General features: G+C 45.8%; 1 long non-coding RNA gene across 1 annotated transcript; it reads left to right on the forward strand.

Annotated features, from left to right (window-relative positions):
- Nucleotides 1-2,193: 2,193 nt before the first annotated feature.
- On the forward strand, nt 2,194-10,475 carry LOC112549503. Its single transcript, XR_003092932.1, has 3 exons — nt 2,194-2,430; nt 6,990-7,167; nt 10,336-10,475. It is a non-coding gene; the product is annotated as an uncharacterized LOC112549503 (long non-coding RNA).
- Nucleotides 10,476-10,903: the final 428 nt, after the last annotated feature.

Here is a 10,903-nt window from a genome sequence, read left to right on the forward strand (position 1 = left end):
AAAGAATGGACTGTTAAAAGTGATTACTGGAAGAATAATGGGAAGCAAAGGGAGCCAAAGTATAACTAGAATGTTTTATTTACTTAAATGCACATCATAGTGGCCACGTCTGGATGAGACACTGACTGTGCAGTAGCTCATTACTACTTTGCAGTAGCGTCACATGTCATGAAGCAAGATGTGATGCTACTGCACAGTAGTAATGAGCTACTGCACATTCAGTGTCACCTAAGAGCCATTTGGGGACATTACTGCACAGTAACTCCTGTTACTGAGCAGTCATTTATTACTTGTACATGCAAATACTAAATGACTGCGCAGTAACAATTAATATATATTACATGCGCGTTTCATTTTAATCATGGAAAAATGCGGATTTGGGGTTACTTTTTTAATCTGAAAATTGGGGGTTTATTTTTAATCAGAGAAAACCAGAATCCTTGGTCATCACCACCTGGGCCCATTTCAAACAATGACTTTGAGGGAGAAGGCACATTATTAATCTCTTTCAGCACCAATCTCTTTCAGCCTGCTCCAATACCATCTCTGGGAGGCTGGATCTGAATTCCTTATATTTAGCTCACTTCCGAATTCCTCAACTATGGTTATTCTATATGACATGAGAATTTTGATATCTGCTGCTCTCTCTTTGTAATAAATTAATTCAAGACCATTCTCCTAAAACTCAAAGTATATTACTTGCATTGCAGCAGGACTTAAAACCCCAGTTGTGAACCTGGTCTCAGTTGATCTGGTTGTGGTACAAACAAAACATGAAGTCAGTTTTTCCCCAAGGAGTTTCAACTTCAGCATAAGCCAAAACAGGGCTGTCCAATTTCTAAGTGGCTAGGGGCAGCATGCTCATCAGGCCACATCAGTGGGGGCCATATGTGAAAGCTATAGGCCCCCCTGTTCTGTGCGCCCCCCACTCCCACCTGTACTACATATCTGCCCCCTTACTACATTGCATATCCATGTGGCCCCCCACCATTTCCCTCCAACCACTGCACTGTGCATGCTGCACCGGTTCCCTAGGACACAGACAGGAAACAAGCTGGAAGAGGGAGGGGGATTCTGGAGACTCCAGTTGTTGTTACAGAAGAAGAGATAAGGAGAGTGGCAGCTGAGCAGAAACCCTGGGCCTGCAACATGCAAAATGCTGGGAGCTGGCATTAAAATTTCTAGTGGCATAGGTAGGTAAGAGAGACTATATTTTAGAAATGGTATGAGGAAAGAATTGGCAAAATTTATACATGATATATGTCATGATCTAGAACAGGACTGTACCAGATTATGCCCAGATTACAAACTTGTAACAGGAGTTTGGTAGTGGTGTCCAGAATGATTAAAAAAAAGGAGGAGAGGAAACTTAGTAAATATAAACATATATAAGTATACAAATATACTTTTAAAAGTTTATCCTAAAACAGGAAATTAAGAAGTTCAACTGTGGTTTGGAAGCTGATTTCATAACCGTGATAAAAAAGGGAAGTGGGATATGTTTTGCTTACAGACAAAATGCTTTCAGGTTTTCAGAAGTGAGACTCAAGCCAAAACTCTGCTCTTGATCTGGAAACTCCCAATGTGATATTTTTTATTAAAAGCATGATTTAAATAATATTTAATATAGCGTTAGGACCTTGACCAGCAAAGTGATGATTTCTTTCACTCTCTCACTGAAATTGGAAGGTATGAGTGTTTGGGTAACTGGAAAATTGGCCCCTTAGTTTCCACAACCTCAAATACCTGTTTATTATTTCAAGGATCTTCTTCAGGCTGTACTGTGATCATATTACATACTCAGGATTACAGCTGATTCTTACAGTATTACAGTTGATATTATAGCCGATTCCTACTCATCTCCTTTCCCATTTCCATACTGCTGGTGAGACATAGTAAAGTTTAATATTTGCAACTATATTCATCTTAGTTTTTGATAAATTGGGTGTCTGATGAAATTATCTCAGAACTCTTTTTTTTTTTTTTTTTTTTAAAGAGTGAGGATCATTATCAATTCACAAACTTGGGCCCCCAAATTATAAAGATTAACAAATGTACTTAACTTTAGGCATACCAGTACTCCCATTGGAGACAGTCTAAATAGCATATACCATTTATTAATGTAACAGAGTCACAGCTGCGACCCTGTTACTAAGAAGGGGTAACAGCTGCCGAAGATTAAAACATCCGGGAAATGGGAAACACAACACCGCGGGGAGCCAATGAGAACCCAGAAGGAGAAATAAGAGACGGAGGAAATTTCCCAAGGGTGCCTTCGGGCATGCATGGAGTGAAGAAGCGGAGGCGAGGAGTCTCATACAGCGAGGCTACGACAGGGATTGAAACTCCCCTCCCCTCCCCTCCCGCAACTGGAAGACGGGATCGCAGCGCTTAGGAAGCTGACACTCACCTGAGAAACAGGCTCCAGGGGTGAGTCACGAGCACGGAGCAGGGAAGCGGCGACAAGTCACGGCTCCAAGGTGGTGGAGACTTACAGAGAGAGAGAGAGAGAGAGAGAGAAGAGGAGCAAGCAAGGAGTCCTGGAGAGAGCTATGTTCTGTTTACAGACTCAAGCCGTGGCCAGGGGGAATCCCCGGTTCCGGCATTAATTAACCGCTAAATTGGTGATTAGCAGCTGAGATTAGGGTAACGTTTAGTGTACTGACTGTGATCGTTTCCCAAGGGGTTCCTTGGCATATCCCCACGACTTCTTTTTCCTGGCGTTCTCAACAAGAGTAAGACCAGGCTGTAGATAATAAAGCAACCTTAATCAGAGATCCAGCCAGCGCGTTCCTTACCGCAGGTACTGGTGTGTAACAACTCTTCCTCCCCAAAATTTTGTATTAAGATCAAGTCACGGCAGGTGAGAATTGCAGGGAAAAGCAGGTCCCCAGGACAGACACGCTGACAAAGTGGTGCATTGGCCAGGAAAACGTGGAGGACTGAACAGATGCCGTGGACAGTCAAGAGCCTACAAATTGGCAGCAGGCCCATAGCCTCACCTTGCGCCTCCTCCAGGGCCAGCAGGCTCAGCTAGAGGAAATGATGAGGTTCAGGACCCAGGAGGCAGAAGCCCAGATACAACTGTGGGCGAGGCAGCAAGACCTCTGTGAGAAGCTCGCGGTGCAACAAACGCCCAGGGTAAGAGAAGGAGGTGGGACAGGCCTTCCCCAGATGACAGGGGAAGATGATGTGGAAGCCTACCTCGAGGCATTCGAACGGGCAGCGATGGCCATGAAGTGGGATCCAGGGAGCTGGACTGCTAAGTTGGGACCACTCATTATCGGCCCCATGCAGGCTGCATACCAAGCTTCTAATCGGACAGAGGCCAGTGACTATTCCAAGGTAAAAGCAGCCATCCTATATCGATTAGAAACTTCGCCGGAAACATACCGGCACAAATTCAGGGCCAAGAAAGGACCCGAGTACAGCCGGCCCTGACTCTTGGTGCAGGCTCTCAGGGTTCTCACGGAGCGGTGGTTACAGCCGGAGGAACATACTGTGAAGGAGGTGGTAGACAAGATAGTACTGGAACAATTTCTTACAGACCTTACGGGCAGTACACAATGATGGGTCCAACGCCACCAACCAAAAACAGTGGAGGAGGCACTCTATCTGGCAGAAGATTATACCATAGCCAAAGGGGAAGGAGAGAACCCCAAAAGAGAGAGAGGTGGGGGACCATCTTCCACACACAGAACAAGCAACCCAGCAGCTCCCTCTAGAAGGGTGGAGATGGCCCACAAGGAGGGACGCCCGGGAAGCTACCAGGAGGTAGTCTGCTATCAATGCAGAGAAAGGGGCCATATATCCTGGTTTTGCCCCAGAGCTACCTGGGATTCGTCTCCCATGGTTGAGGGACACGACAAAAAAATGGACTGCAGCTTTGGACGACACCAAGGACCAGGCCAGAAGAACAAACCTGTAGTGGCGGTCCACATAGGCAATACCATCATTCCGGCTATAATAGACATGGGATGCTCCCAGTCCATGGTACATAGTGATTTGGTGCCCTCACACTTAGGGGTCCCGGGTACCCCAGTCTCCATGGTCTGTATGCATCGAACCGTATACATCTACCCGAGAAGGAAACTGTAGCTCTCCGTATTGGGGAAAACAAAAGAGATTTTGGTAGGGCTAACTAAGACTCTCCCCTGCCCGATGCTGCTAGGGTTGCATTGGCCACACCTGGAAGAGGTGGTCCGCCAGCAGATGATAGACAGCCCTGGGACCAAGGCAAGGAAACCCCAGATGCTTTGCTTTGGGGATGAGGAGGAAGAGCTAGATATTAACCAGATGATAGAAGGTGGGAATTTCCCTCAGGAACAGTGACGGGAGCCCTTGTTCCAGAACCTGTGGAAAACCCAGTTGGAAGAATCAAAGCACGCGATGGGACCAACGCCGAAACCACCTTGGAACCCATGATACGAGGTAAGGAGGGGTCTACTCTACAGAGTAGAAGACCTAGAAGAGGGAGGTGAAAAAGCCCAGGTACTGGTACCCCGAAGATACTGGGAGGGCTTACTATGGGTTGCCCATACCTTACCCATGGGGGTGCATCTGGGACACGATAAGACGGAGGCCCATTTCAAACGTCGGGTCTTTTGGCCTGGCATTTATAAAATGACAGAAACATTTTGTGTGGAGTGTCCAGAATGTCAGAAGACAGGGGGGGAGGGGAACCAGCCAGAGTGCCATTGGTCCCTATGCCCTTGATTGCCCGGCCATTTGATCACATAGCCTTGGATAATGCTGGGCCTCTCTCATGTAGTAAGACCGGGTACCAGTTTATATTAGTAATCATTGATTATGCCACAAGGTTTCCAGCGTTCCACTAAGATCCGTGACTGCTCTAGCCATAGTAACAGCCCTACTCTGATGGATAGCCTGGGTGGGAATACCCCGTGAGATACTAACTGATCAAGGAAAAAACTTTGTCTAAAATCTTGAAAAGGGTGTGCAAGGTCCTAAAAATAGAACAACTATGCACAACTGTATACCACCCACAAACGGATGGGTTAGTGGAGCGGTTTAATCGTACACTCAAGGGAATGCTTAAGGCATGTATTCAGGGGGATCCACGAGAGTGAGACGCGCTGTTACCCCCATTACTATTTGCCATAAGGGAAGCTCCACAGGCCTCAACGGGGTTTGCCCCATTTGAACTAGTTCACGAACATAGCCCCCGGGGCCTACTTGACCTAATATGCAAAGAACGGACACAAACCCAGAGGGATGATTCTCAAACCCGGGTGATAGGAGAGTTCAGAGAGAGATTGCAGAAAGCACTAGAGATCGCACAGAGACACCTCAGCCAGAGTCAAGAGAGACAACAGCAACAGTACGATGCACAGGCCATTGAGAGAGAATTACAGGTAGGGGATTGGGTGGTGGTATTACTTCCAGATAGTACTCACAAGCTGACAACTCAATGGCAAGGACCCTTTCAAGTAACCAAACGGATGGGACTTGTGAACTATGAGGTATTGCATACAACCCCTACGTGGCATAGGCAAGTATACCACATTAACCTCCTGAGGAAATGGTGACAAGGGGAGGGATGGTTGGTGAAACTGGAGGAAGAGGGGGAAGAGGAAGAGGCTACTACAGTACGAAGCCTGATGGGGGCCCTGGAGGTACCCCAAGTAGACGACCAATTAGATTTAAGACAACAGGCAGAAGTGAAAGCCCTAATCTCCGAGTTTCAAGATGTGTTTAAGGAAGTGCCAGGGGAAGCAAAAGGGATCTGTCACCATATTGTCACCCCCCCCCCCGGAAGAATAATTAGAGATCATTGGCGGAAGTTACCACGACACTTGTGGCCGGTGGTCCGGCAGGAGATTGACCAAATGAAGAAATGAGGAATAATTGAAGAGTCCCAGAGTCCCTGGAGAAGCCCGATAGTAGTAGTGGTAGTAGTAGTAGTACCTAAACCAGACGGCTCTATCAGATTGTGCGTGGATTACCGAAAGCTAAATGAGATGGCTAGATTCGATGCTTTCCTGATGCCTCAGATAGATGACATGCTTAAGAAAATTGGTCAAGCCCGGTTTATATCCACCTTGGACCTCACGAAGGGTTACTGGCAGATCCCAATGGCTGAAGAAGACAGAGAAAATGGTGTTTGGGACCCCATGGGGGCTCTTCCAATTTAGAAGAATGCAGTTTGGATTACATGGAGCAGCTGCATCCTTCCAATGACTAATGGAACAACTACTGGCCCCACACCAAGGATATGCCGTGGCCTATATTGACGATATTATTATATTCTCCCCCAGTTGGGAGACACACTGCGAACACCTAAGACAAGTGCTGGGCAGCCTCCGACAGGCAGGTCTGACGGCAAACCCACGAAAGTGTGCGTTGGGGAAGAGGGAAACGCAGTACCTGGGGTTTATAGTTGGCCAAGGAACCATAAAACCCATAACAGAAAAAGTGGTGGCCATAAAACAACAACCTTCCCCTAAAATGTTAAAACAACTCAGATCATTACTGGGATTCGCCAACTATTATCAGCAGTTCATCCCTGACTTTTCGGAGAAGGAAGCACCTCTAACCGAGTTGACGAAGGGGATATGAAACCCGATAGCCTGGAACCCAGGGGCTATAAAAGCCTTCAACCAATTGAAGGAAGCATTAGCCCAACATCCCGTCCTGTACACCCTGGATTTTCGGAAAACCTTCTTTCTCCAGACCGATGCATTGGCAGTAGCACTGGAGGCTATTATTATTCCAGAAAGACCAAGGAATAGAGAGGTCAGTAGCTTTTGCCAGCCGGAAACTAAAACCGGCAGAGACCTGTTACTCTACTATAGAAAGGGAATGCCTAGCGGTCCGCTGGGGTATAGAGTTATTCCAATATTATCTATTAGGCAGGAGGTTCGTGCTTATTACAGATCACACACCCCTGCGGTGGTTAAGAACAGCCCAACTAAATAATACAAGACTTATGAGGTAGTCTCTGGCCTTACAACCTTTTTTCTTTTCAGTGGAACACCGAGCAGGGAAAAGAAGTGGAAATGTAGATCTCCTATCACGTCCAGGTATGGTCCGGGTAAAGATGCAGCAACGACTAAGCAGGACACCGGAAAGTCATGCACCAAGTCCGGGTCTCCAAACGGGAGCAAGATGCATTGGAAAAAAAGATGAGCACAGGATAACATAGAGGTAGAAAGGATTTTTTTTTCGTCATTGTTATTGTGGGATCCTTTTCAGAAAGAATTGGGGGGGGAAGGGACGACCCACCTTAGTTGATACAAACATTTTCAGAGAGACTTGGGGGGGGGAAAAAAAAAAAGGGGGGGGGGGGGGCTGAGTGTGTCGGACAACACCATGGAGTGGGTGGACTATGTAACTGGAGGGGAAGGTGTGTAACAGAGTCGTGGCTGCGACCCTGTTACTAAGAAGGGGTAACAGCTGCCGAAGATTAAAACATCCGGGAAATGGGAAACGCAACGTCATGGGGAGCCAATGAGAACCCAGAAGGAGAAATAAGAGATGGAGGAAATTTCCCAAGAGTGCTTTCAGGCACACACGGAGTAAAGAAGAGGAGTCCCATACGGCTAGGCTGAGAGGCTACAACAGGGAGTGAAACTCCCCTCCACTCCACTCCCCTCCTGCGACTGGAAGATGGGATCGCAGCACCTGGAAAGCTGACACTCACCAGAGAAATAGGCTCCAGGGGTGAGTCACGAGCACGGAGCAGGGAAGCGGCGACAAGTCACGGCTCCGAGGCGGTGGGGACTTAGAGAGAGAGAGAGAGAGAGAGAGAAAGAAGAGGAGCAAGCAAGGAGTCCCGAAGAGAGCTACGTTCTGTTTATGGACTCAAGCCCCGGCCAGGGGGAATCCCCGGTTCCGGCATTAATTAACCGCTAAATTGGTGATTAGCGGCTGAGATTAGGGTAACGTTTAGTGTACTGACTGTGATCGTTTCCCAAGGAGTTCCTTGGCATATCCCCACAACTTCTTTTTCCTGGCATTCTCAACAAGAGTAAGACCAGGCTGTATATAATAAAGCACCCTTAATCGGAGATCCAGCCAGCATGTTCCTTACCGCGGGTACCGGCACATAATAACTCTTCCTCCCCCAAATTTTGTATTAAGATCAAGTCGTGGCAGGAGAGAATTGCGGGAAAAGCAGGTCCCCAGGACGGACATGCTGACAATTAACATAACCCATCAGGTTTGCCATAACTATATCAACTATGCCACCATAAAATTAGAGAGAGTTAAAAATAGATCCTTTAATATCCAGCCAGAACATCTGAGTCACAGTTTTACACGTGCTCTGGGACATGGCACCAGGTGCTTTAGTTAGTAAACCATGCTAATTAAAAGTGCCTGTGCATCGCATGTCTCAGTGTCTCCACACTGAAAAAATGGCAGTGGGGCACTTTGAACAAAAGCTTATCAAACATGTTTTATTTCAAAGCGCCTTGCCAGCATTTAATCAGCACAGGGATACATGGGGATGCTGATACACGTGACATGGAAGGATGCCGGAGAGCATCAATTTCCATGCTCTGGGATGCGCTGGATTTCCAGGGCATCGGAGCAGGCTCCCTGCATATCTCTAGGAGTCCTAGATATTATGACACCGAGCATCAATATAAAAATTTAAGATAGATGTCCTGCAACTGCAGATTCCATATGTTGACTGTACTGCAAAAGTGTAGTAATACCCTACTCCCCAAAACACCAATTAACTTCAAATGGTGTTTCTAAACACTTATTAAATAATTAAAATTTTAAAGTTATTGCAAAAAATCTTCTAATTATGATAAAGGAGGGAACCATGTAAACGTATGGTTAGATTTAGAACAGGTCTCAGAACAGGCTACTGTAATGCTGTCTGTTTGCATGACTCATCCTCTCCTGCCACCGTGTAGCCAGTATTTTGGATAATTTAGGATCTGATTTTATCATCATTAGTTACAAAACTCATACTTCAATCAGCATGCAACCCTATCCTTAAGCTATAACAGCATGCGTCAGATAAGGGTTTTTCTTTGTCACCTGCCTTATTTTAAAATTTTTCACTTAAATCTGTTAATTTACCTAAGGATTTCAATGCGAAAAGCAAGGGTTTCTTGGGGTGATATCTTTTATTAAACTAACTATATAGTTGGGATGCCTTTGAATGCATGACATTTTTCTTCAGGTCTACAGATCTCAAAGCACTTTGCAGACATTGGTAACTTAAGCTTTATAGCACCACATGCAAAAGTGCTAAATAACAGTTGCATTTTATATCAAAGATCTTGGGAAAATATTTTGAGGACCCCTAAGATGTTCAGTGTCTAAATAGCATTCTTCCCTGTTGGACTTGTTTTGTATCAGCTTTAGCAAACCCTTTGTCAAGAATCAGAGAGAGAGAGAACAACCAATTCTACAGTACCTATCAGGTTTGACCCTAGCTCTCTCATAGCGCTGGTGAGTTCACTGATCACAAAACTAGTGGTTATTCTGGGATGGATCTTTGTTCTTGAAAAATATCAAAAGGTCTTAGTTGAATCTAAATGGGAACAGGGGTTTTGTCTTTATTTTTGTTTTTCACAAGGTGGAGAAAATATCCTGGCCACCTTTACCCAAAAGTCAATGTATTAGAAACAAGGTACCCTAGTTCCATATTCCTTTTTCCTCTGTGAATGTATTCCTCTACTGTAATGCTTTTAAATTGTCCATGCCCGTTATGAGCAAGGCTTGTTGTTAGTTCTCCAAGCCTTACTCATATTGAATAACATCACGCTGTTTGATTGCCTCTCATAGTTTCATAGTTTCTAGGGTCGGAAGGGACCTGGGCAGATCATCTAGTCCAACCCCCTGCCATGGCAGGAAAGAGTACTGGGGGTCAAACGACCCCAGCAAGATGGTCATCTAACCTCCTCTTAAAAACCCCCAGGGTGGGAGCCTGCACCACCTCACTTGGAAGCTGGTTCCAGACCCTAGCCACCCTGACCGTGAAGTAGCGCTTCCTGATGTCCAACTTAAACCTTCCCTCCACCAGCTTGTGACCGTTATTCCTGGTCACTCCTGGCGGCTCCTAGGGGAACAGGGACTCCCCCAGTGCCTGTTGATCCCCCCTGACTAGATCTCCACCTACCTTTGACATTCAGTGTTAGAAGAAACGTATTTGGCTAACCAAATTCCCAAAAGCAATTCTAGGAAAGCAAATCCATGATCAGATAGCCTCCATCTGTATCATTCCCAGAGGATCTAGTGTTCTCTTAAAAGCTGCCTTGGTATGTGGAGGCAAAAAAAAGACACAAAAAAGGTAGAGATTTGCACCTGACCATAGTTAACACATTTCTTGTCCTATTCATTATTTACTTGCAGAACACCTAGCCTTCAAGGAAAGACCAAGACAAAAATTCAGGAGAAGAGTTATTCAAGTAACTGAATAAGGATGTGGCAACCATCAACCCTCCTGGAGCATGGTGCATGTATGAGGGCCACCCAGACCTTTGATGTGTATGCCTAGGGAGGAATTTTTGGAGGAGTGGAGGCTGCCCAGACCTTCCATCCTCCCTTTAGGCCACTGAGACAGAATCCAAAGACCAGACTGAGTCCAGATGTTTGCTGCATCCGTGGCTGTAGTTGTATAAGTGTCTGGGAATTGAACCCAGGTCTTCTGTGTGGTAGACAGAGGTTCTACCAAGGATGCCGAACCACAGGGGACTCCACTGAATAAGAATAACAAACATCAATAAACATGGCCTCTTTTAAACAAACATATGGCCTTAACTGGTCACCAGAGTAAAAACAAATTAGGACCTTCAGGAAAAAAATGCCATTCCATAGGCTATCCTTGACATTTATTTCCTTATCAAGCTGGAACAATCCTTTACCTAAATAAGAATAAATCAGTTATCTAATGGACACAAGAATGCACATATATCCAACA

This window comes from Alligator sinensis, unplaced genomic scaffold (assembly GCF_000455745.1).
Source record: "Alligator sinensis unplaced genomic scaffold, ASM45574v1 scaffold97_1, whole genome shotgun sequence".
NCBI lineage: Eukaryota > Metazoa > Chordata > Crocodylia > Alligatoridae > Alligator > Alligator sinensis.